Raw genomic sequence first — 25,573 nt, 5'->3', positions numbered from 1 at the left:
TTCCTGCTTTTCAGCTCTATAACTCTGAGCTAGTCAGCGACTTGAAGGGGGGGCCACATGGTGCATTTCTGTTCAGTGAGTTTGTAATTGATCTTCAGCATTCAGCTCAGATTCAAAAGCAACAGATATCACCCATGTGACCCCCCCTCAAGTCTCTGATTGGTTACTGCCTGGTAACCAGGGTAACCAGTCTGTGTAAACCAAGAGAGCTGAAAAGCAGGTTCTGACTGACTTGTTATACATCAAATCACTCCAGCCTTTATACATTACATTTTTGGCTAACTAACTATATTAGAAACATTTTTTATTTTGCACAGGCTATCTATTTACCCAGTTTTTATTTTTACACTGAACAATTCCTTTAAGACATATATTTAGCAGCGGTAGCTGAATAATTTAATGTTACTTTTGAACCCATTGTTATATTTAATTGCCTCAATGTAATTCATTTTATTCATCATTTTACCAAATCATTTTCAAAAGACTTTGGCCTTTGTTGCAACTTTCTATCTCGTCACTCCATATAGATCTTCCATTTTATAATTATACTCAGCACAGTTTAGAGGAATTCCAGTGTAAACAAGGGATGTTTTCCTCATAGTATACTCTTTGTACGTGCAATAAATTAAAGGGCAATATAATATTCCCTAACCTGTCAACAACATAATTATGCTGTTGACTCCTGTGTAGAGGTCTGGATTGGGATACAATAACTGCTAATCCCACATTTTCCTGGGCACAAGGATTTGAACTAAAAATTATGCAGTCATTTTCTGCCAATCCCTATAATATTTCTAAATAAAGCTCTTAAATTGCCATCACTGATCTTGGTCATGGGTAGAGAGAGAGAGCTAATAGAGAAGTATTGAAGTAAAGAGTCTTCTAAACCAAATAATAAATACATGCACTTACATAGATACTAGCTTTCTTATGAGACAAGGGACCAGGGAATATGCATTGTTTATACTCTATGTTTGTAGTTAATTTAGCCAGATCAGTAGCACTTCCATTGTATTTAAATAAAGCAATATATTTAATATATATATTTAATTAGCCTTGGAGTGCTCCCACAACCACCCCCTCCCCTTTTTTTTTTTGCAGTGTTTCTGATCACCACTGGGCTCAGGAAGGAATTTTTTCCATCTTGAGGCATAATTGGCATAGACTTCAGGCTGGGTTTTTTGCCTTCCTCTGGATCAAAACAGGGGATATATGATAATGTATTATGTATGTTATATATGTATCATGTAAGTTTTATTTGTCACAGCAATAGTAGGACCTTGCCAGAGTACTGCACAGGTACATTTAGAAAAGGGAGAAAGGAGGTTCTCTCCTGTGACTGCACAGTGGGTTGATTGATACAGACACTGCTACTACGGCTTCTGCTAGGTGACAACTTGCTTGGATTTCCTATCATCAAGAGACTAGCAGCAGGGCTGCTGAACTTCTCTCATACTGGGAGATGCAGCTCCTGCTAATAGCACAGTCTGGGGCCATTTTCACTGTAGGTAGAAGCAGCCTAATACTCAGATGGTGGATATAATGATATACAGGCAAATTTACTAAAGGGCGAAGTGACTAATGCTGGTGAGAATTCGCCAGTGTGATGTCATTTTGGTACTTCGCCGATTTACTATCGGGCGCAGGCGTAACTTCGCTAGTGAAAGAGACTGACGCTGGCGCTCATTCGCACTCAATCACCAGGCGAAGTAGTGCTTTGGCGAAGGGACGTAACTGCGCAAATTCACTAAGATGCAGATTTTACTGAACGTTACCACTTGCACCAGACTTGCCTTCGCCACCTCAGACCAGGCAAAGTGCAGAAGTAGATAGGACTTCCTCAAAATTTAGTTGAAAGTCCCAAAAAACGCTAGCGTCTTTTCCTTTTTTCAGGCTTCCCCCTTACATTTCCTAACATATGGCACATTAACTATACACTGGGCTCATGTGTAGGGCAATATAACAACTCTGTTTTCTTTTATTAAGCTTCCCTGGGCTTGTGTAAGCCAACGCTAGCGCAACTTCGCTCTGTTTGCCGAATTAACGCTAGTGCAACCTCGCCAGAGTTCGGCATGTTAGTGAATTAGTGTTGTCTGAGCGAATTTTTGGCTGGTGAAGTTTTGTGCTGCCTGCGAAGCCGTCACTGGAGAATTTTCGCTGCTTAGTAAATTTGCCCCATAGTGCTGATCTCAAGTCTTCAGTGAGGAATGGCAGATCATAGTAGCAATCTCTTAGGAAATTTTGGCTTTGAATATTGCCTTGAGGTGAGGCTGGCAAGGTCCTATTTATTTGATAACATTTGAATAAGTGCTGTGGCCATTTTACCCCATTTATGGCTCCTGGTGTTTCATTAAGGTATGTAACAATAGGGTTCAGTGGGATGACTGACAGCAAAGGGTCAATTGAGGAGTCCCCATGTCAATATATTTTCTTGGTGATGTTAAAAACATTCTTTAAAACATTGCACCATGACAACTGCACACAGAAACAGGAAACTAAACAGGAGGGTGAAAACTGCAAAGTTGCTCATGTATCTAATATTATGGTATACAGATTGTATTTAGGTCTGTTAATTTTACTGTTTCTGATGTGGCTAAGGTATTTGCAGATGAGTTAACAGGTATATTTATGTCTCTCATCTAAGGCTGGTACCTATTGCAGCTCCATTTATTTCATCCACGCTGCATTAACCACCTTCTGGTAAATATATTACCCAGTTCATGCCACTGCTGTAATGAGGGCTTTTCATGCATCTTTATTTCATATTGTGTATTTCCTTACACAGCATTTAAGGTAGAAGCAACACTATTCAACTTTGCTAATCTTGTGCAAAACTTTTCTCCTTTCCAGTGGTACAAAAATAGACATATTCCCCATAGATGCTAGATTCTACAGTTGTCTCCTGCTGGTAGTAGAAATGCTACTTGCTGTTAATATTATTAAAAGGGAAGAGGATAATGAAATATTAAAAAAAAATATCTGAAGGGAAATACTAATTACTTTATGTCCCTTTTGTAATTCTGCAACTTTTACAGCCTGGCCGTATACAAAGAGACTATGAAAAGTGGTTCAGATTTGGACTAGAAATAAAATGTGCTGAAAAATAAATGTGTGCCACTTTTCACCTTAATTCTGACATGTTTTACAGGCTGACAATAAAAACTAGCACATTAAAGGTTAGTACAAAAGAAAGTAAATGTCAAGGTGCTGCTTTCTCAGTTTCCACTTTAATCAAATACATTGATTGCCCATAATACAGACCCCCCCCCAAAAAAGGAAATATATAGTGAAATGTATACCATACTAAACCTTTCATGAATAAGTAATTATAAAATAGTAAAACCTGATCATCATTTAAAGTTTGTAGATATTATTAGGGGCACATTTACTAATGGTCGAATATCGAGGGTCCTTCCCCATAGGCTAACATTGATGCTCGGTAGGTTTTAGGTGGCGAAGTAGGTGGTCGAAGTTTTTTTTAAAGAGACAGTACTTCGACTATCGAATGGTCGAATATTCAAATCATTCGATTCGAAGTCGAATGTTGAAGTAGCCAAGTCGATGGTCGAAGTAGCCAAAAAAATACTTTGAAATTCAAAGTATTTTTTATTCTATTCCTTCACTAGAGCTAAATAAATGTACCCCCAAGTGTATATTTGCATATTACAGTATATACTGGTATAAAAGTATTATGATAGTAAATATGTGTTCATTATATTAAAACCCAAGGGCACCAGCCATTTTTTTCAGTTAACTGTCTACCCATTATCGAAAAACATTTCCTAAGCAGGCTGCTCTATGTAACTCTTTTAACATGCCTACTAATAGACATATGTATTTGCCATTAGCAAGCTGAGACCCAGCAGAATAAATAGTTTCATATGACCCAGGGGCGCTGGTACACAAATGTCATATTTCAAGCACACAAATTGACCTTCAAATTTAGTCCAGCTTTTGTATTAAAATTCTCTGCATTTTGAGCATAGGCTGACAGTCTTGACATATAAAGGAGAATATGTGTAAATGAATGTGTAAAGCAGCAACATGTCACATACTCTTCAACATGTCACCATCTAATGCAGTGTTCTGAGATGGTATATTACTGTACAACAAAAATATACAGGGATAAGAAGGGTCAAAGCTGCCCTATCTGTATTTAACTGAATATTGATAGAAATGACTGGCACACTAAATTCTTTCTACTTTGTCTTTATTAAGTCCAAAATATATCAATACATTTGCTATAAATGTCAATAGTTACACGTATGTGAATAACAATAAATATCTGGGATTCTGAAAGGTCACCAAAAGCGCATAATTTCTCAAGAGTTTTTTAAATGCTAATTACCGGTAAATGGAAAACATTTTTTTCTGTTAAATGTTATGCTGTACATGATTGTATGTTTTAAAGTTGCTAAGGAGGGAAAAACAAACCAAGAATACTATTAAATTCTTTATAGATTTATAGAGTAACCCTTGCGTAAAAATTAATCTAATATAAGACTTTTTAAAATGGTATTTATAAAATAAAAAAATATTTTATACAATTAAAGAGATACTGACATCAGAAAATAACCTTTTTTATTATATATCATAACATTGCCTTTGAATGCTATTTATAATTTAAATGTTCCTTCTCCTTTACAGGGACACTGACATGACATTTATGGTGTTGTTTTTTTATGTTGTGTTTATCAAAAAACATATTCTACCATTTAACATATTATTTTAAAACTCATTAATGTTTTTCTAAGCTTTAATATGGCATATAGCAACCATCTCAGTATATTATGGACGATCCAATAGGCCAGATTTAAGTCAGTAAGAAAAAGGTTTATCACATGAAAACTCATGGACGAGGTTCAATTTGAGATGCAATTCAATTCAGAAAAGCATATCTCACTGTTTTTGAGGTGGAAACTCTACTGAAGTCTATGGGAAAAAAAGTCAAATTGAATATCAGCCATGAGTTTTCACGTAAGACACCAAGATATAACTTTTTCTCATTTAATTAAATGTGGCCTAAAAACACAATGCAATTCCTTTCAGGCAGCTATAAAATACTCCCCCCAACAAGACATGTGGTACTGCAAATGGCAAAGCAATCAATACTAGGCTCTCAAAGGTAATTAGCACCAGCTACTGTACATCTAAATTAATATTAGTTAAAGGGATGGATGTCATGGGAAAACATGTTTTTTTTTCAAAATGCCTCAATTAATAGTGCTGCCCCAGCAGACTTCTGCAATGAAATACATTTGACAAAAGAGCAAACTAATTTTTTGATATTTAATTTTGAAAATTGACATGGGGCTAGACATATTGTCAGTTTTCCAGGTTCCCCCAGTTATGTGACTTGTGTTTTGATAAACTTCAGTCACTCATTACTGCTGCATTGCAAGTTGGAGTGATATCACCCTCCTCCCTTTCCCCCCCCGAAAGCCCGTCAGCAGAACAATGGGAAACCAGATAACAGCTTCCAGGTACATAGAGCAGCACTCAATAGTAAAAACCCATGTCCCACTGCGACCCCATTCAGTTACATTGAGTAGGAGAAACTAATAGCCTGTCAGAAAGAAGTTTAGGTTAAAAAAAAGAAACTCAAATTTTCCAGATTGATTATAAGCCTACTCTGGAAATAGCTTGAATCTGAAAATATACCATCTAAAACCTGTCGAGGAGTCAATGGCAGAGGACCCTTGAACCATTTGAGGATGTTAGCCTGTTTGATGTTTGAGTTTTTTTCAGAGGGTCTCACACAAAAAATCTAATGATTTGAGCAATTCTAGATTTATTTCGTTGAAAACTCACAGAATCAGTTTTTTTGCTAGTTGAGTTTTTTTTTTAAATAAGATACCATTCGACTTTCAAGTTCATTCAAGGTATAAAAACTCTAACACTTGACCTTTGATAAATAACCTCCTTAGTGTTTAATATTTATTTATTGAAAATATATATTTTTAAGGTCACTGATGATTAATATAAGTCTCTATCTATAGAGAAGGAGCCTGGAGATGTTAAAGATTTTAGATATGCAAAGAAAGTGCCAAAACACGACAGAAATCTTCATCAAACGTATCAAATATACATTTTTAGTCATATATAATTGTTTACATTGTAAAATATGTCTGGATTGAAAAAAAAGCATGAAGTGAATCTATTTTTGTTATGAGAGTAGAACTAACTTTTCAGCAACAGTTAATAATCAGATGCTGCTGACCACATCTACCATATGTCACACCAAGTGCCTTTCTTTGCTCTGATCAGCAGCAATCATTTCTATCCTGGAGCTAAACTGTTTTGACCTGTTTCACAAACTGGTCTCAGGGCTTCATGATTATTTATTTTTGCCATCTTCATTCAATGGATTATTGTTTTGCTTGTTAGTAAGGCCAGATGGTATACCATCTTGAAGAATCCACCCAGATAGCTAATTAGACAGGCCCCAACTCAAAGGCAACAGATTGCTTAGTCTCAGAGATCTTCCACTTAAAGCAAAGTCATAAATCATCATCCAGAATGGCACTTACAAATTATTCTATGCCCAGGACTGACTCACATATTTGGCCGGAGAGTTACATTTGTTATTGTGCCAATGGCCTTTTCAAGGCCAAGTCAAGTAATTTTTTTTCTTCAGCATGTTTATAATTCTTATGTTTGTGCCACCTTTGTTGTTCAACTAGTGCATACTGTAGGGAAACATCGCATAACAAATGGAGAAAAAAAAAAATCACAAAACGCATTTTAGAAACAGAGCCAGTTTATATTCGAATTTTCACTCTGCTAACCACTGGCACATTTTTAATGAAAAAATAGATCCTTCTGAAATTTTTAATAATTCATACTTTCTGCATTCGGTCTTTGGAACTTTATTTAGCATGTTTCATTAAGGCATCAAAATCTTATTTTTAAAAATCTGTATCTTAGTTTTCTTGTTCAGTTTTTAGGATTTTGACTTATAATTAGTAATTTGCATGTGTATGAAGAAATAAGGTGTTCTACTTGGCTCTCTTTGTGATGAGACACAGCATTTGGCTCTTCTTGTGGAAGTGTGTATTGCTTTTGGCAGATCTTTGATATTTCCTACTCCTTTTTTAATAAACTTAGAATTTTTATATATAAGTTACCTCACATCTACTTATGCAGAAAATTAATGCTTAAATATTTTAGTCTACAGCTTAGGAAAAAGGTTTGGGAACCCTTCTTAATTCTTTTTGTTTTGTTTATCATTGGCTGAGCAACTTCCTTTTAATATATAACATGTATTAGTAGTATTTCAGCAGTGACATGAAGTTTATTGGATTAACAGAAAATATGCAATATGCATCATAACAAAATTAGACAGGTGCATAAATTTGGGCACCCCAACAGAGATATTACATCAATACTTAGTTGAGCCTCCTTTTGCAAATGTAACAGCCTCTAGACACCTCCTATAGCCTTTGATGAGTGTCTGGATTCTTGATGGCAGTATTTTTGACTGTTCGTCCATACAAAATCTCTCCCGTTCAGTTAAATTTGATGGCTGCCGAGCCTGCTTCAATGCATCCCATAGATTTCCGATAAAATTCAAGTCAGGAGACTGTGACGGCCATTCCAGAATATTTTACTTTTCCCTCTGCGTAAATGCCTTTGTAGATTTGAAGTGTGTTTAGGGTCCTTGTCTTGTTGGAATATCAAACCCCTGCATGACTTCAGCTGTGAGGATCCCACACTGTCACTCTTCAGAGGAGAGTCAAACAGAAGCACAACTTGCAAATGGCCACCTTAAATACTTTTTCTTATTATTGGCCACACCTGCCTATGAAGTTCAGGCCTTATTGATAGGGATGTAGCGAACTGTTCGCCGGCGAACTTGTTCGCGCGAACTTCGACCGTTCGCGTCCGCCGAATGTTCGCGAACGTCGCGCGACGTTCGCATTTTGAGTTCGCGTTTGATTCGAATACAAATCGTTCGACCATTCGAATTCCTTCGACCGCTAAAAATCGAACGATTTCCATTCGTTCGAACGATTGTAAGCATTCGATCGAATGAAAAGCATTCGATCGAATGCTTCGATCGTTCGATTCGAATGAAAATCGTTCGATCGAACGATTAAAATCCTTCGATCGTTCGAATCGAACGATTTTAGCGGGTGTTCGAAGTTCGCGAACACCAAATCGGCAGTTCGCTACATCCCTACTTATTGAGCTAATCCAACCAATTTGGTGTTGCCAGTAATCAGTATTGAGCAGTAACATGCATTCAAATTAGCAAAATTACAAGGGTACCCAATTTGTTGCACAGCCAGTTTTTCACATTTGATTTAATTTCATACAACTGAATAAAGCGTCACTAAAAGTCTTTGTTAAGAAAACACCTCAGTACTCAGATGTTCCTGGGAAATGAAAGACATATCACTGTTATCTTTTTTGTTGAAAGTGGAGTAAATTATTATGCATGCTGAGAGGGGTTCCCAAACTTTTTCATATATATATTTACATATAGACTGTATGTATATAAAACACACATACAGTCTATAAGATGCCACTCATCCTTTTTTATTGGGTGCACGTGGGTAAGGCTTGATATACATACTGCACAATTTAATCCCAGCACTCCAATATACAGTATAGCCCCAAGGGTCCCTTTGACCCTTAGGATATTGTACTATTGAATTCTGGTATTTTTTTGTCCTAATTCCTAACTAAACCTTAAAAGGCCATGTGGCCCAGAAAATCACTATGGGGCAGATTTATCAAAATGTGAGATTAGAGTTTACTGCAGTTTTACTCACCCACTTTATATTCATTCTTGCAGCATTTTTAGAATTTAATTTATCAAAAGGTGAACTCAAACTTTCACCCATTAATAAATACATTTCTAAAATCCCATAGGAAGGAATAGAATGTAGGTGATTTTTTTCTTTGCTGAGTTCTAATCTCAGATTTTGATAAATTCTCCCTTTAGGATTTGATAAAAAGTTGGTTAGTTTTTCTGTGGTAAACTCACACATTTTGATACAGTTGCCCCTTAGCAATCCTATCACTTAATTATTGCTATAAGACTTGTTTGGGTCTTCCCTCATAAAGTTGAATTATTGAAAAAGACAAAAGCATTTTCCATAGCCTCAGAAGCAAGTGCAAATTGTACCCCTTAGGACCCATGCTCTTAATAGTTGTGCTTGAAGCAATAAACTGTGCATACTGTGCTGTGAACCTTGAGCTAGATGTTACTCCCTAGTCTGCATGTCCAAATTATGTGCAAGCTAGGGTGAAGTCCAAGGACATTCACCTACTGCCCTTTCTTATAGCAGTACTGTCAAACATAGGCAGTGCCGCATTCAGAGTTATGTGAAGCCCTACGCACTACATACTTCTGCACAAACTGCAGTGCTACATGCAATATCTAAAATCCACAAATACAAAAGTATGTCATATAATAGCTGTTGAGGTTATGTAGAAGTCAATGGAAGCTGTACTTCTGTTCACGCAAAGATCTGTCTTTTGTTTGTGGTTTAAGATATTTTTGAAGATAGTTTCATTGTTGTTGTACGTACAGTACGAATGTTCATTCACAAAAAAATTTAGTTTTTTTTTTCGGATTGATTATCAGCTATTTTCGTTTGTGCTTTTTATAATTGGATATTTTAATAGCATCTTGGCATTTGGGGTTTTAGAGAAAATTAGTTTAACCAGGGTTTGAAAAAGCTTTAATACCATTAAAATGTGATCTTTAATAAAAATCTTCTAACTGTACTGATGAATTCTTGTGACCCACTGTTTTAATTCACAGAATATTTATTTATCTGTAACATAAAGGGGCCGATTCAATAACTTCGAGTGAAGGATTCGAAGGTAAAAAACTTCAAATTTCGAAGTTTTTTGTGGGCTACTTCGACCATCGAATGGGCTACTTTGACCTTCGACTACGACTTCGAATCGAAGGATTGGTAGTAAAAATCGTTTGACTATTCGACCATTCGATAGTCGAAGTACTGTCTCTTTAAAAAAAACTTCGACCCCCTAGTTCGCCATCTAAAAGCTACCGAAGTCAATGTTAGCCTATGGGGAAGGTCCCCATAAGCTTGCCTAACTTTTTTTTGATCGAAGGGATTATCCTTCGATCGTTCGATCGAACTATCTGCGCTAAATCCTTCTACTTTGATATTCGAAGTCGAAGGATTTTAATTCCTAGTCGAATATCGAGGGTTAATTAACCCTCGATATTCGATCCTATGTGAAACGGCCCCAAAATATTAGCAAAGATATTTTCTAACACAATATCTTGTGCTTGAACTGCAGAAAAAGCAAATGTTTGTCATATGATTTAAACAGACTATACAGGGCATTTAATATTTCTCTGAAGGCTTTAAACCTGATCTTTGTAGATTATTGAATGCCATTTGAAGATGGATGTTTTAATTGAAAGGGATTGTGTAAATCACACCCATATACTCTATGTGATCTGTGTTACTAAGAGAAGATTTTGTTTCTAATAGGAAAGCATTTGTCTTGCAACAGTAATGTCAATAACCTGGACTAGAGAATGATTGATTTTAAAACCAAAAATGTGTCTTTTTAACCACCTTTTTCCTTGATAAGAAAAAAAGTGTAAAATTTGGATGGGTGCAAGGATTTATGTGCCAGTTAACCTAACCAATTTGCGTAGGAAAATATGAATGGTCATAATTGGGATGTCTAGATTCTGGCCATGAATCTGTTGACTATAACATTTAAGGGGTTATTTACTTAACTCCGAATTAATCTGGTCAGGCTTTTTGGGGATGAATTCAAGTTTTTCGGTTTTTTTAAAGCCCGATGCTGCAAAAAGGGCAAATCTGAAAATCCACCATCTCAGACCTGCAAAGGTCCTAATACTATTTGGAAGTGGTCTGTGCTGGAATTAGCCTAAAAAAACAGACCATTCAAGCTATTCAGGAAACCCCCCCTGAAAAAAAACTTAGTATTCAGGAAAAAACCCAGAAAAAATTATACGATTTGGGTTTTTGCTCAATTTTATCGGGTATTTACCCAAAGTGATTACATCGCTGTACACTATTTGCTGTTATTTATATAGCGCCAAAATACTGATGACCAAATCTGTCCCGTGTCACCACCAAATTTTTGCCAGTGGCAAATTGCATAATTTCTCTGACAATCCATACCTGCCAAAAATTTCACTCATCACTTGCACCAGGAGCGTAACCCTGGAGGAAGCAAACCCTGCAGCTTCAGGGGGGACTAGAGGTTCAAATTCAATATATATATATTGGTAAAACAGGACAACCTCATGATATGTTGGGGGCCCTAAAATTTCTTTTGCCGTAGAGCCCAGTAACATCTAGTTATGCAACTGACTAGCACCAACATACCCTGCAGCTCTGTACAGATATTATACATCATTCTCTGCCGCAGTAGAATTTATAATCTAAGGTCCCTATCATGCTCACACTCTAGGACCAGTTTTATCAGGAACCAGTTAATTACTTAATCATACTTTTTCTTAAAAAAACTGTCTACTGTATAGATAAACATAGCATACCAAAAAATGCACTGTACAGTTAATGCTTTAACAGCAAGAAGATCAAATTTACTAACTGCAACTGAATTAAATCACTTTCACTCCAGGAATGCCTTTAATCCCAGTGACAGTACTTATGACTGATGAATAGATTCCAAGAAGAGTTTTTATATGAGCAGAGTTCTAAATCTTACCCATAAACAGTTATAAATATTCCTTCAAATTCACAACTGTGAGGCTTAGTTTGAAAGACTGCAGCATGCTGGGCAGATATTGGATGAACATTTGCTGTATTTTTTCCACATGCCATGGCACAGTAACAGTAAGTGGTTTATTTATAAATGAACAAACACCTCAATATATTGGGATATCTCAGTGGAACTGGGTGCACCCCCATCTTGGCTTATTATATTACTATGTAGCTAATAATGCCATTGTGTGATGCTTTGAACCACAGACTTTAATTGTCTGATAAACTTGGATTTTTCGAGTTTTAAAGGTATAATTATGATTTTTCAGATTGCTGAGCTCTTTTATCATTCATGCTTTTATATTTGAATCTTTTAATAAATTACATGGCATTTGTGATTTTAGAGAACATGAGTTTGTGGTTTCAAAAACCTACAAAATGAGAATGTTGGTAAATGGGTCTCCTTGTGACATTTTAAAATTGAAAGAAACAAATTTAAGTCTAATTGCAATAGTGGAAATTCAATGTTATTGGACTGAAGTAAGTTACAATCAGTGGAAAGCATTTCCAGCTGAATGATCGAGAGCAGATGGACACAGATTTTTAAACTTTTGTAACCTTTTGTCTTTCATCTGTGTGGTTCTTCACCCAATTGTTTTTTTAAGCCCCTCAAAAATAATTACACAGCCATTCTAATATATCATTAAAACTGCTACAACAAGTTTAGCAAGTGGACATATTATATAATGTGTTAAGGATTTTATAAAAACTTTTGAAAATCTGAAACCTTCAAAAAATGAAAATGGACCAAATATATTTATTTACATGGGGACGTTTGACACTTGTATCTTAAAATCTCCTGTGGCCTGGAAATCAAAGTAAAGGATAACAATGTGCCAACAACTCCTGGGTGTTTTATTAGCTAAGATAATCCTTTACTGCCAGTAATCTTCTATGTCGTGTATGATTTATGTAAAGGCCTTTTCATGTGTGGTTCAATAAAGGATTTTATCCAACAAGTAAAAGACAAGCTTGTATTCTTGTATTCTAATTCTGTTCTGGAAGCAGTTGGATATTTATTTCTGTCTTGAATAGATAGATGTTTTTTTTGTAAAAAAGAATGGCTACAAATCAGCATGAAGTAATCTGCATTCAGTCATGGACCACGGGAGAGACAAACTAACAATAATTAGCATATCTTGATTGTAAACAGATACATAATAATCCAGTCATTGGTATTTTATGAGTACTGTATTTGGTTAGAACCAATTTATTACTTTGGCTAAAAAGATTTGATATAGCTTATTTTATTATTTTAATTTAAAAATGACCAATAAAATCTTTCAAGTTACAGTCTTTACTATAAAAATTAAGAAGTTAAAAGCAAGAGGCTTGGATATATATATATTGATATAATTGCCAAATACAATGCCCTAAAACTAATGTTTTCTCTGGGGGGGGTATCATTGTATGTTATCATAATGTATGCTGTCAACGATTTACTCCAATGAGCATAGTATGGAAGAGTCAACCTGTGAAATGGTTCTTTAGAATCTCTCGGAAATAATTTGCACACCACACATAGTATGCTAAACAAAACTTGATTACAAATAATGTTATTAAAGGGCACCCAAAAAAATTATTCAGAATCCTATTTTATCACATTAGTCAAGCAAAATTAACTTTAATTACACTGTATACATTTTTTGAATCTTGTTTCCTTCAGTCCTTCAGGGAATTAATAATTATAGCAAGCAGGAGCCATTAATCTTGTTTGTGCACCAGAATGGGGGACCTGATGTTCATCCTCATGCCCTGGCTACACAATTAAATGGTGACGAAAGAGGGGAAATGTGGGTAGAGCAGTTACATCTAGTAAATGCCGAATGGAAAGTGAAAGTAAATGTCTGCCCCGTCTCTATGCCTAAGGCATTGAGGAGGGGCAGACAATTTTTGATTGACAGCTGAGATTTTTTAATGAGCTTACAACAGCTATGAATGCTTTAATAAAACATTTAAATTGGATTTCATGTTAAATTTAAAAAGGTTTATTATACAGCTTTTTGTGTCAGGGTGGCAGGTTCACTTTAAGAGAATTATTAGTACATCAATGTTTGAGTCAAAGAAACAGGCATCATCTGCACCAAGCAACTGGGAGATCCAGACTCAGTCGGCAGTGAAGCCCCAAACAGTACATGCACATTTGCTCCACAGGAGAGATCTCAGCAAACAGAATGGGGACCGACATTATATACGGGATACCTTATCTGGAAACCAGAAACCTCCAAATTATGGGAAGGCCATCTCACATTTACTTCATTATAAACTAACATTTTTAAAAATGATTTTCTTCTCTGTAATAATAAAACAGTACCTCGCATTTCATCCTTATTGGATGCAAAACAATCCTATTGGTTTTATTTAATATGTAAATTATTTTTAAGTAGACTAGCATGGAGATTGAAATTGTGGAAAGATCCCATATCTGGGAAAAACCCCAGGTCCCAAACATTCTGGAACATTTCCTTAACAAAATACACATTTTGTCCAATTGCAGAATAGCTGTATATAAATAAAAGTGATGAGGTTTTGGATTACAGTGTACTCACTACAAGGAAATGTATTTTGTTGGCTACTGAATTAATTTTTTCAATTTACCTTTCAATCCAACATACTATAAAAAAAAAATCATTCTAAACCAAGTTATTCTGAACCATTACATACTAACCTCTGCTTAGTGAGAATAAGCAAACTGCAGATTACACCAAATCACATTATATATGAAAGTTTTGTGGCTATCTGATTTAATTAGGAAGTAAGCTCAGCAATTAGCAGGGAATCAAAATGTTCTGTGTTGGTAGCCAAGCTATGCAGAGCAGATTAAGATAAGCATGATACATTCATATCCAGTAGCATTATACATTCAATAATTAATTTTCTCTCTATGAAGCTAATAGTGTGTATTTGTATATATGCTTTGCTATTACTTGAATCAAGGACCTCAGAACTGTAATAAAAACTAATATCAATTCTTCTAATGATAGATAAATTAATCTAGCAAATAAAAGTAAATGTACTAAATTTAGGACTGATTTTAGTTGAGGATATTAAAATCAAGGTGTAACATTTGCATATTATGTAACATAACATTGGCATCTCAGCAGTCTCCTAAGCGTTGTATTCACAACTGGAATGCATTTTAATCAATTACAAACAATTAGTGCTTCAATCAAATGACTGTTCAGATTACGTTCAGAATTATTTTTTATAGTTTTTCTTTGGTGAAGAAGTTTAGCACACCATGAAACATGAAAATAATTAAATTGTGTTTGCAATACAACATAGGCTGTATTAAAAACAAAGTTTATAACCTATGCCCTGTAGAGAAGAGTAAGCACTCAAGGGGCCACTCTGATTACTTACACAACATTACTGGTTTTGATCTGCTCCCTAACCTGAAGGGTGGAGGTGGTGCACCTGGACCCTACTGAGACCATGTTGATTTAGGGGCCTATTTAAGATTGCTTGTGCTTTTCGGCTAAAAGCTGTTGAAGTTTTTCTTTGTTTCTGCAATTTTGGGTCAAATTCAGCACATGATTAGTGCACTGAAATCTGTGTCAAGCTTGGTGCAATTTTTTGAAGCTTTTTTTTAAGCTCTACTAATTTTCCAAAAAATGTCAGTGGTTACAGCCAAAATGCTCTAACTTGGGACATTATAGAAATTTCAACATAGTTTATTACACAGTATTAAACATTACATACAATGGCTACACCTTTAACATATTTAGATTTATAATGATGTTTTTATTTCAATTATTTTCTATAAGCCGACTACCATATTATGCACACCTCCTCTAAATGGCATGAAAAATACATGAATATTGTATATATAAATATATTCTTGAGTATATTTGTGTTTTACAATCAGTACACTTCCAATGTTGCGCGCAGACTGCGGTGATTTTTAAAACAGTTTTCTTACCAGACAATTCTCCTAGCGCGTTTCATGTGGTGTCAGATGTACTCATAGGTGTCTAACAATGAGCAATGAGACAAGCAATGAGTACGTGTGAGACCACACGAAACGCGTTAGGAGAATTGTCGGGAGAGTAAAGCTGTTTTAAAAATCACAGCGAATAAATTCACAAAACCACAGCGAAAATTCGCCGGCATCAAAAAAATAGTAGCAAATTTTTCTGCCAAACGCCCCCAAATTGCTCATCACTAATTACCGCTGTCTGCTGATCCGTGAAGTGCGCTCAACATTGGAAGTGTACTGATTGTGGAGTCTCCCAAAGCTGCAGGTTTGGGGCGATGCACCCGGACCATGGACTTCAAACGGTGAGTGACCTGCTAACATTGAATGCCTGTGAATGTGTTTATCTAAGCGACAGGTCCGGGGCATTTGCACCCGGACCCACTTAGTTATAGGTTGAGCGGTGCTGTTAATAAGCGTGGTTTAATCAGTTCACATAAAGGGGGTAGGGTTGGAGCGCATCAAAATTGTTGTTCTGTAATTTTATATATTTGTGTTTTCATCATAAAAAAAATGCTTTTACTTGCCTAGGCTTTTATGTCGACATTTCGAATGTTATTTTTTTATTTTAATAAATACTGACTTATTTGAGGTTCAGAAGAATATTCTTAAGTATATTCACATTTATGATTTTCACCAAGTTTATTCTTGCATTTAAATTACATTTTGACATATTTTGTACCTCATTTCCTGATTTTTCCTGTATTTTATCCATCAGTCGATGCTTACCTTGGTGTATGATTAGAATAGCATATTTGCATCTAAGGTTAATGGAAGAACAGCAAAATAATTTGTCACACAGATAAATAGCACAGCACAAATGGACATGAGTGTTTGCAAAAAGTATTAACATATCCCCCCCCACTTGTTTTGCAATTTATACCTTGCTCTGCATACTATATGAATCCTAATATCCTTACTTATTTGACCATCAGGTGGATTTGAGATAAGTCAAATATTTGTCTACAGCAGAAGCAGATCAAGTTCAATATTAGTTTGTTTAGCACCAGTGTTATATACTGTAGGTTTCTTTGATATCCCTGTTAAAATTCAATACTCATTAGTCATTCTTACATCTGCAAGAGCGCCTCCATTTATGGGTGTCTGTCCTTATTCAGACTTAGTTTCTGCTATTAAAATAAAACATCTTTATGCATCTGCAACATTCAGAAGTTGCAGGAGATACCTAGCCATCAATGCCATAATTTTAACCTTACAGTAATGTAATTTTGAATTGCATTCTCTATAGACCTGCATTTCATTTCCCAGAGCTGCCAATATATTCCTGCAAAAAATATGAATCTGGTAAAACGTTTAATTCACAAACAAGTAATATTGCATACGGCAAAACTATGCAGTGAATCTGGGCCATTGTTCTATGTAAATCCACCTTTTCATACAAATTACTATAAACTATTTTTAAGGAAATGGTGAGTATATTCTTATAGAAATAATGTTGGCAACAAACAACACAACATTATTTACTCATGTTAAATTCCCCATTTAATACAAAGATCAAAATATAAAACAGACATTAAAAGGTTTTAAGCTTGTTTTTTGAGAAGTCACTTGAGATAGGCTTCTGGCAACATACTTGTTATTTGGAGTAGTCAATATGTCTGTGAACTGATTTATGCTAGTTACTTAGAACTATCCATGAACTGGCTTGAAAAGTATGTTCAGATAAATCTATCTTCCTTTACCACTATGGCATGAAACTGTGGTTTACAGCTCTGATAACTGTACCAGTTTTAGGCTGCACCTGCAAAGGTTTTTTTCCATCATGTTAGGTTTTCACTTTTGGTATGGTATTTTTAAAATCTGAAAAATCACAGTAGAATAATTTTATTAAGTTCTCAGTTTCAACCAGCAACTTCTGCACACAAAAAATCATGAAGTGTTAGTGTAGTAAAATTCTGGAATAGCTCTGGGTGGCATAGTGTAACCAAAGCACACAAGGATACTCTGAGAGGCATAGTAATATCATTTTTAAATCTGACATGGTGCTAGACATGTTGTTAATTTCCCAGGTTCTCCTCAGTCATGTGACTTGTGCTCAGATAAACTTGTCATTCTTTACTGCTGCACTGTAAGTTGGAGTGATATCACACCCTCCCTCCCTCAGCATCTGATCAACGGAACAATGGGATGGTAACAAAATTACAGATTCCTGACACCTACATTGCAATCTCCTACTAACCGGTCTTCCTGACTCCCACCTCTCTCCCCTGCAATGACTTTTCTACTAGGATCCTCCAGCTCTCTCCTATGAGGGAACCTATTCAACCCCAAGTAAAATATTTAGTATGGCTGCCTGTAAAGATATAATATAAAATCCAACAAACATAGGATTTTAAAATCTACTAACATGGAAAGTCCTTCACTTCTCTGCTCCTCACTAAATTTCTTTACTTGTCTCACTGTATGTTCCTGGTCTGCTCCTCTTCTTTTCACACCACAAACATCCACAGCTACCTCTTGTCTCAAACCATTTTTGCTGCTCCTTACCTCTGCCTGTATTTCTCCATGAGGAATGAACTGTCAATATCAAACTGTCAAGAAAAAACTAAGATTCTTCCTTTTTTACCAATAGAACATTAGTCTAGTTTTGGCACTTAAGGAACAAAATGCCTTTACCTTGTGCACTTTTCCCCCTCCAAGTTGTGCCTGTATGCTATCCAGCCACTTCGATTGTAAGCTCTCCTTCCTCCTTCCTGCCATCTCTCTTACCACACGACACTTAAGCTCTATGACCTTGTATAAGCTTTGTGTATATATGTGTATATTTATTGTATATATGTATATGTTACTTGTCCTCCCTGTGTACACTTGACACAAAATGACCCCCATAGACTTTCGGCAAAGTGAAACAGGTCAGATTTGAAAGCTCAGGATCAGGCACAATGACCTGAAATGACTGCCTACACCCAATATTAACAGCTTAGAAAATATATTTTTGTTGGTTCAGAAATAAAATTGTATGTTAGTGTGAATTATTCACAATGTAAACAGTGTGATTTAGAAATAAATGCTGTACTGTAAAAAAATGTATGTGGAGGCACATTTATCAAGGGTCGAATTTTAAATTCATGTGAGTTTTTTTAAACTCCCTTAAATTCAATTGAATTGGAAATTTGACTGGGGGAAATTTATTTAAAAAATTAAATTTTTAAAACTCGGATGAATTTTACCAATCCAAAAACTCGAATCGAATTTTATTTGAATTAAAAAAACCTAGATTCGAGTTTTTTCTTCGAAAGAAACTCGAATGTCAGGAAGGCTACAAACATCACCAAATTGATCCTTGGACCTCTCCCATTGACTTATACAGTAATTCGGCAGGTTTAAGGTGGCGAATAGTCAAGTTCAAATTCTTAAATGGCCAGAGTATGATAAATCTAGAAAAAGTAATTTAATTCCCTAGTCAAATTTGACAGTTTTGACCATAATACAAATAAGAAAATTTTAATTTTAATAATAATAAATATGCCCCGTATTGTTAATGCTTCTTTTTATAACTCATTTTTCTAATGATAACCTCTCCTAGTAATATCCAAGTCTCTTATTCAAATCAATGCATGGTTGCTAGGGAAATTTGGACCCTAGCAACAAGATTGCTGAAACTGCAAATTGGAGAGCTGCTGAATTAAAAAGCAAAATAACTCAAAAACCACAAATAATAAACAATGAAAACCAATTGCAAACTGTCTCAGAATGTCACTCTCTGCGTCATACTAAAAGTTATCTCTAAAGTGAACAGTCCCTTTAATGACAGCAGTTAATTAAATTAAAAAATCCCCTTTACTGTTTTCTCTCTTTTAAAGGTTTCTTGTGGTGCTATGAAATAGGTCATGGGTACTGTATATACTTAAATGTGCATGTTAAAAATAATAAGCACTACTATATTGTAAGTGCCAATTTTTCTCTGTAGAATCTGGTTTCTGGTTGTCTGCCATCTGGGTAACTCTGCAGTAAATGGCTATCCAAAGAGTGCACTTCCTATTGCTGTGTTATATTCCTTCATACAGAGAATAATAATATGTTTCACATCAAATGAAACGGCTTTGGGAATATCGTACATGTGACCTATAAATTTTAGGCAAGTTCTTTTGCAATGTCTGCTGTTAATGCCGGCTATCATCAGCTCCTATAAAGTGAACAACTCAATCTTTTTAAGTATCATGGTTTACCTTGTCTTTCTCATGAGACTTTGTCTTATTGAGCAATTACTGTAATCCAGCTGTGCAGCTGCTGAACTGTGAGGCATTGATTTAGAGCTTCCTTGTGTGTTTAGCAGAGCTGTGAAAACATCCTTCCAGAAATGTTCAAGAGCTACACACATTTGAATCATTAATACACAATCAGCAGTGTCACCATTGCAGAGGTAGTTTTTATTTTCAGTAATCAGACTTGCAAGTTTCCCATTCTGTCATAAATACATAATGTGCTATTGTGTGTTTAAACATACAGGTATGTGTGTGTACATACAGTACAGGTATGGGACCTGTTACCCAGAATGCTCAGGACCTGGGGTTTTCCAGATTTGAAGTCTACAAGAAAATCATTTAAATATTAATTAAACCCAATGGGGTTGTTCTGTCTCTAATAAGGATTCATTATATCTTAGTTGGCATCAAGTACAAAGTGCTGTTTTCATTTTAAAAATGTATGATTAGTTAGCATTATTTGATTAAAATGGAGTCTATGGGAGATGGCCTTTCTGTAATTCAGAACATTCTGGATAATAGGATTCCAGATAACGTATCCTATACCTGTATAAGCAAAAATAACCCTAAAACTCTCTGTAGTATATATATATATTTAAGTCAAGTATTACTGGCCATTAGTGATGGGAGAATTTATTCGCCAGACGCGAATTTGTGGCGATCTCCTGCGATTCTCCGCCGGCGAATACATTCGCGAAACCAGCGCAAAAATTTGCAGGAAAAAATCTGCCATCCAAAAAAATGGACGCCGGCGTCAAAAACAAGCCATTTTGCAAAATTGTTGCCGGGAAATTTGCGAATTATTCGACGAAGCGAAACGCCACAGATTCGCCCATCACTACTGGCCATAGTTCTAGAGCTCCGTGAATGCAACTTGTGCCTAGTGATTTGGTCCCTTATGCTATAATGCCACACTCCAAAATTGATTTAAAGTGATACTGACACAAATTTTTTTTTTCAAAATATTAATCTACATTAGGGGGGTTACTTATCAAAGTCCAAATTTATCTCAATATTTTCTGCTACAAATCCACTCAGGTTTTTTACGCTTATTTATTATTAAATTTTCCTGAAAATTTGCTTTGCAGGAAAAAATATGATTTTTACGATTTTCACGATTTTTTCGGAATTTTCACACGAAAACTTCGGGGCTTTGCACATAACTCAGCACACATCAAAAAAAACATTGGGACTTCTCCCATTGGAATTCATAAATTCCGAAAATTTGGATTTTTTTTTAAAAAAAAAAAATCACAAATTTTTCATGATTTTTGCATTCAGAGTTTAGTAAATAACCCCTTAAAAGTTATATATAGGTCACGTTGATCATTTTTTGCTCATAGTTCTGCTTTTGTAATTATTACTTAAAGTTGATAAACCTGACTGTTTTGCCAACCTGTCCCATCTCAGTCTGTCAGTTAGAGCATCGGAGCAAATACTTTTATGGCAAAATCATAAATAGCATTCAAAGATAATGTTATGATAGATAATTAAAAAGGTCAGTATCTCTTTAAGTCACTACTGGAATATAAAAGAGAGAGAGAAAAAAAACTTCAGGCGCTTGAATTCCGCTCATATGGATCCCTTTAAATATATTATACAAAAAATGTATTTGTTAGTACAACATTTTTATTAATTGAACTCCCAGCAACACCACTGTTAAATAAAACAGCTAAATGAATGAAAATGCTCCTATAGCTTCTGAGTATAAAAGGCAAATGAACACAGTTCTACCACTCAGTCACATATAATGCACATTGCTGCACAGGGTTTATGGGATTTAAATGTTTTTTTACACAGAAAGCAGTGTAAATGAAGGATCTTGACATGGCTAGTGAGCTTACATATTTTGACCAAAATGTAAAATATATTTGAAGGGGAAACAGTGGAAGTTTTTTCTCTCTTTTGTGTGTGCAAATGATGACTGACTGTATATCATTTGTAGCATCTGGTCAACTCCAGATTGTAGGTTAAAAAAAATAGCAACTTGTCAATACTACAGCGTGGGTTTAGACCAAGCGCTCATGATTTCTCTCTGTTTTGTGCACGACTGGAATAGCCACTTCAATTGCAGGTTATGTGCCAATTTTGTTGTGGAGTGTAAATGACAGCAGATGCTACTTGGCAAACACTCTTAACAAAAGATGTGTCTAATAGATGAATGCAACTACAGGGCAGAAAAAATCAACAGATACACTGCAATAAATGATGCATCTCACAGGGAAAACCCTGGACTTTGCCATTACAGCAACTGTCAAGGTGGTGGTAGCTGTAGATGTCATCTGTTTCAATAGGCACACTTGCATATGATTCATCTGTAAGATTTACTAGGTATGTCTTTAGGTGCAAGTACCTTTAATAACTGGCGTCCTTATCTACAACAATTTCAACTGCACTTGGCTATGATCAAAAAATTCATAGAAGAAATTCCCATAAATAATTGTTCCAATATCTAGGGGAAATTCACCGACCATCCCAGGGGGTCACCATCTTGGAAAGTGTCTGTGACACTCACATACTCAGTGGGCTCCGAGCAGCTGTTGAGAAGCTAAGCTTAGGGGTAAAGTATCAAGCAGAAAATGAGTTTGGCCTGTAATATAAGCTGATGCTACAGGGGTGATTATTTAATTCTGATACTAGTTGCACTGGTTTCTGTGCTGCCATGTAGTAATTATCAGTATTACTTACTAATCAGCCTTATATTGTGACATTTATATTCTATGTGTACTGTATATTTTGAGTTGTCACTAAGCAACTGTGCAGTGAATCAGCATAAAAGAAGATGGGAGGCTACCGGGGGCATCTGTGGAGGCAAATATCTTTACTGCTAAAGGGCTGTGGTTGCCTTGGCTGGTACAGAAGACCAAAACATAATGTACAACATTTGTAGCCTACTTTTTTAGTTAAGCTTTACTTTTCCTTTAACAATATTTTACTAACCAGTGAGATTGACAATTGAAATATGTCAACATTAACAAGCATCTCTCTGGGAGATTGATTTACTCTTGCACGCACAGAAAGCAGAAATAATGGATTTCTGGTGTTACTAGAGTTACCCACAGACTGGTTTGGCCAATGACAATATTAATGTTCGTGTTCCAGGATCATAAATCCTAATTAGTTACGGGCGGAATCCTACCTGTTCTCATTAAAATTCTTCTTCTAAATAACCATCTTTAGAATGTAATTGCAAAACGATTCAATTAAAGTGCATTTTGTTTTCATCGTGTTATACTGTTGTTGTTGTCCACCTGCAGCTTTTCTTAAAAGTTAAAACCTCCACAAAATCAATTTCCAAATGACTGAGATTGATTAATTGAAGTGATTGACACACACACACACACATCCTTCCTGATACGAACATCAGAATAGAAGGCAAATGTAGATTGAACACTGGAACAACAAACCTTAGTTTAGTCATTACTTCTGTTTCTATTATATTTTTTAATTGAACATACAGTATTTACAGATCCATGAATATAGTATTGTATTGTACTAAGGAGAAAAAAGTCATTTTTAATTGTGGGAATCCGCTATCTGGAAACCCATTGGCCAGAAAGCTCTGAGTTTTGGAAAGACTTTCTCCCATAGACTCCATTTTATCCAAATAATCCAAATTTCTAAAATGGATATTGTTTTTCTTTGTAATAATAAAACAGTACCCTGCACTTGATACAAAGCAAGATATAATTAATCCTTATTCGAGGCAAAACTGGGTTTTTTTCATGTTTACATGATGTTCTCGTAGACTGTATGAAGATCCAAATTACAGAAATACCCCTTATCTGGAAAACCCCTGATCCTATACCTGTATAAGCAAAATACAAATGATTATTTGTGCCCTGGACCATACAGGCACCCCACATTCCCCAGATTTCAATAATGTGGCAGTATCTCTTATGAAATTCACAATGTCCAGTGCAGAACCTGTCCTGGGGACTAAAATGAGTCTGATTTTATGAGTTTCTTTGTTCATGTATGTTACATTTTCACAGGCACAATGTGGATTTCCTGTATTACACTCCATTGCCATATGCTATTAACTTGCTACTATATAACTACTTTTTGCTCACGGAAAATCTCGTGCATAGGCATCCAAACAATACGCTAGTTTCGCATTTTACACCCTGCCCTGTACTTTGTAAATTACTCCTATTTTTTGGTGTCTTGTCATGCAAATTACCATGCAACTGTATAATGTTATTATGTTATTGAAATATGGAGTGATTGTATTTCAAATGAATAAGCACATTTTTCATTATGATCATAGTGTATTGATTACATGAACTCTCTGTACTGCTTCTTTGAGCAGACAGGAGTGTCAGTAACAGATGTATAAAGAGTGATTTATCAGCACCAATATTATGCTACTGTGATAAATCCTGCCATGTCTTCATTTCCTCACTCTTATGGGGTTATTTATCAAAGGTCGAGTTTGTGAGGTTTTTTTCTACCTGGAATAAACTTACAACTCAAATGTTTGCTTATTTATGAAAAAAACAGAATGAGAAAAACTCGACTGAATACAATGGGGGGGAATTGAAAAACCTTGAATACCTTGAATTTCGAGAGCAAACCACCAAAACCCCCAGAAAATCCTAAAGGTTAAAAACATCTTCAAACGGTTCAAGGGTCCTCCGTCCTTGACTTGTCCATGGCCTTGACATGTTTTAGCTGGAGTATTTTCGGATTTCTCTCTCATCTGTTCCTTCGACTCCCAGTGGAGTATAGGGCATCCGTGAAGACTCTCCATTCAGATCTATTTGTTGCTATTCTCTTGATCTCATTCCATGTTTTTCCCATCTTTATAATTTCTTCTTCCACTGATCTTCTCCATGTTTTTCGAGGCCGTCCCCTTCTTCTTGATCCTTGTGGATTCCATTCTAGGGCTCTTCTTTCTATAGATTTTTGGATTTGGGGCATAATAAATTTTAAAAAAATCTAGTTTTTTTAATCTCGGAAAATGTGAGTTTTTACTGAAACTATCCTTGAAAAAACTACATTTTTTTCAGGAAAGCACAACTTGACCTATAATAAATAACCACCTAAATTAAATCAAGCATATATTGCTAATCATCTTCTTTAAATCCTAATCATTATGATATATTCTCTCCAAAACAACTGCTACTTGAAGGATGTTTGATCAATTGAATCAATGCACCCCAGTTTTTGTGGAAATCTTTTAATGCCAACCTTAATTCTATTTCCCAGCAATTTCTCATTTAAATAGAGAGAAATAATAGGCCTGAGATCTCAGTGCAGCCTGCACAATACAGTATTTACATGTGTTCTAATTTTTAAACTGGGATGTAGAATGATTTGTAATAAAAGCAGTTCTCAGCCACTGTTGGATGTTATTGCACAGAAAAGTACATTTTGTGATAAAGAAAGTCTTTTGCTAAGAATAAAAGGAAAACAAACTCAAATATGTCCCTGCTCATTTGACTGAGGAGCAACACAAATATATCCTTTGTGCCATGTAAAATGGATAATTACTGAAGAAAAAAGTGCAAAAACATTGTTCCAATCAGTGCTGGAGTGGATATCCAAATTGTGTGACTCAAAGAAACATCACAATGGGAAATACACCAATAGTAAACCGTTATAACAGAGACTGA

The sequence above is a fragment of the Xenopus laevis genome, chromosome 1L (assembly GCF_017654675.1).
Source record: "Xenopus laevis strain J_2021 chromosome 1L, Xenopus_laevis_v10.1, whole genome shotgun sequence".
NCBI lineage: Eukaryota > Metazoa > Chordata > Amphibia > Anura > Pipidae > Xenopus > Xenopus laevis.
The sequence above is the reverse complement of the archived record's forward strand: the minus strand, read 5'-3'. Positions refer to the sequence as shown.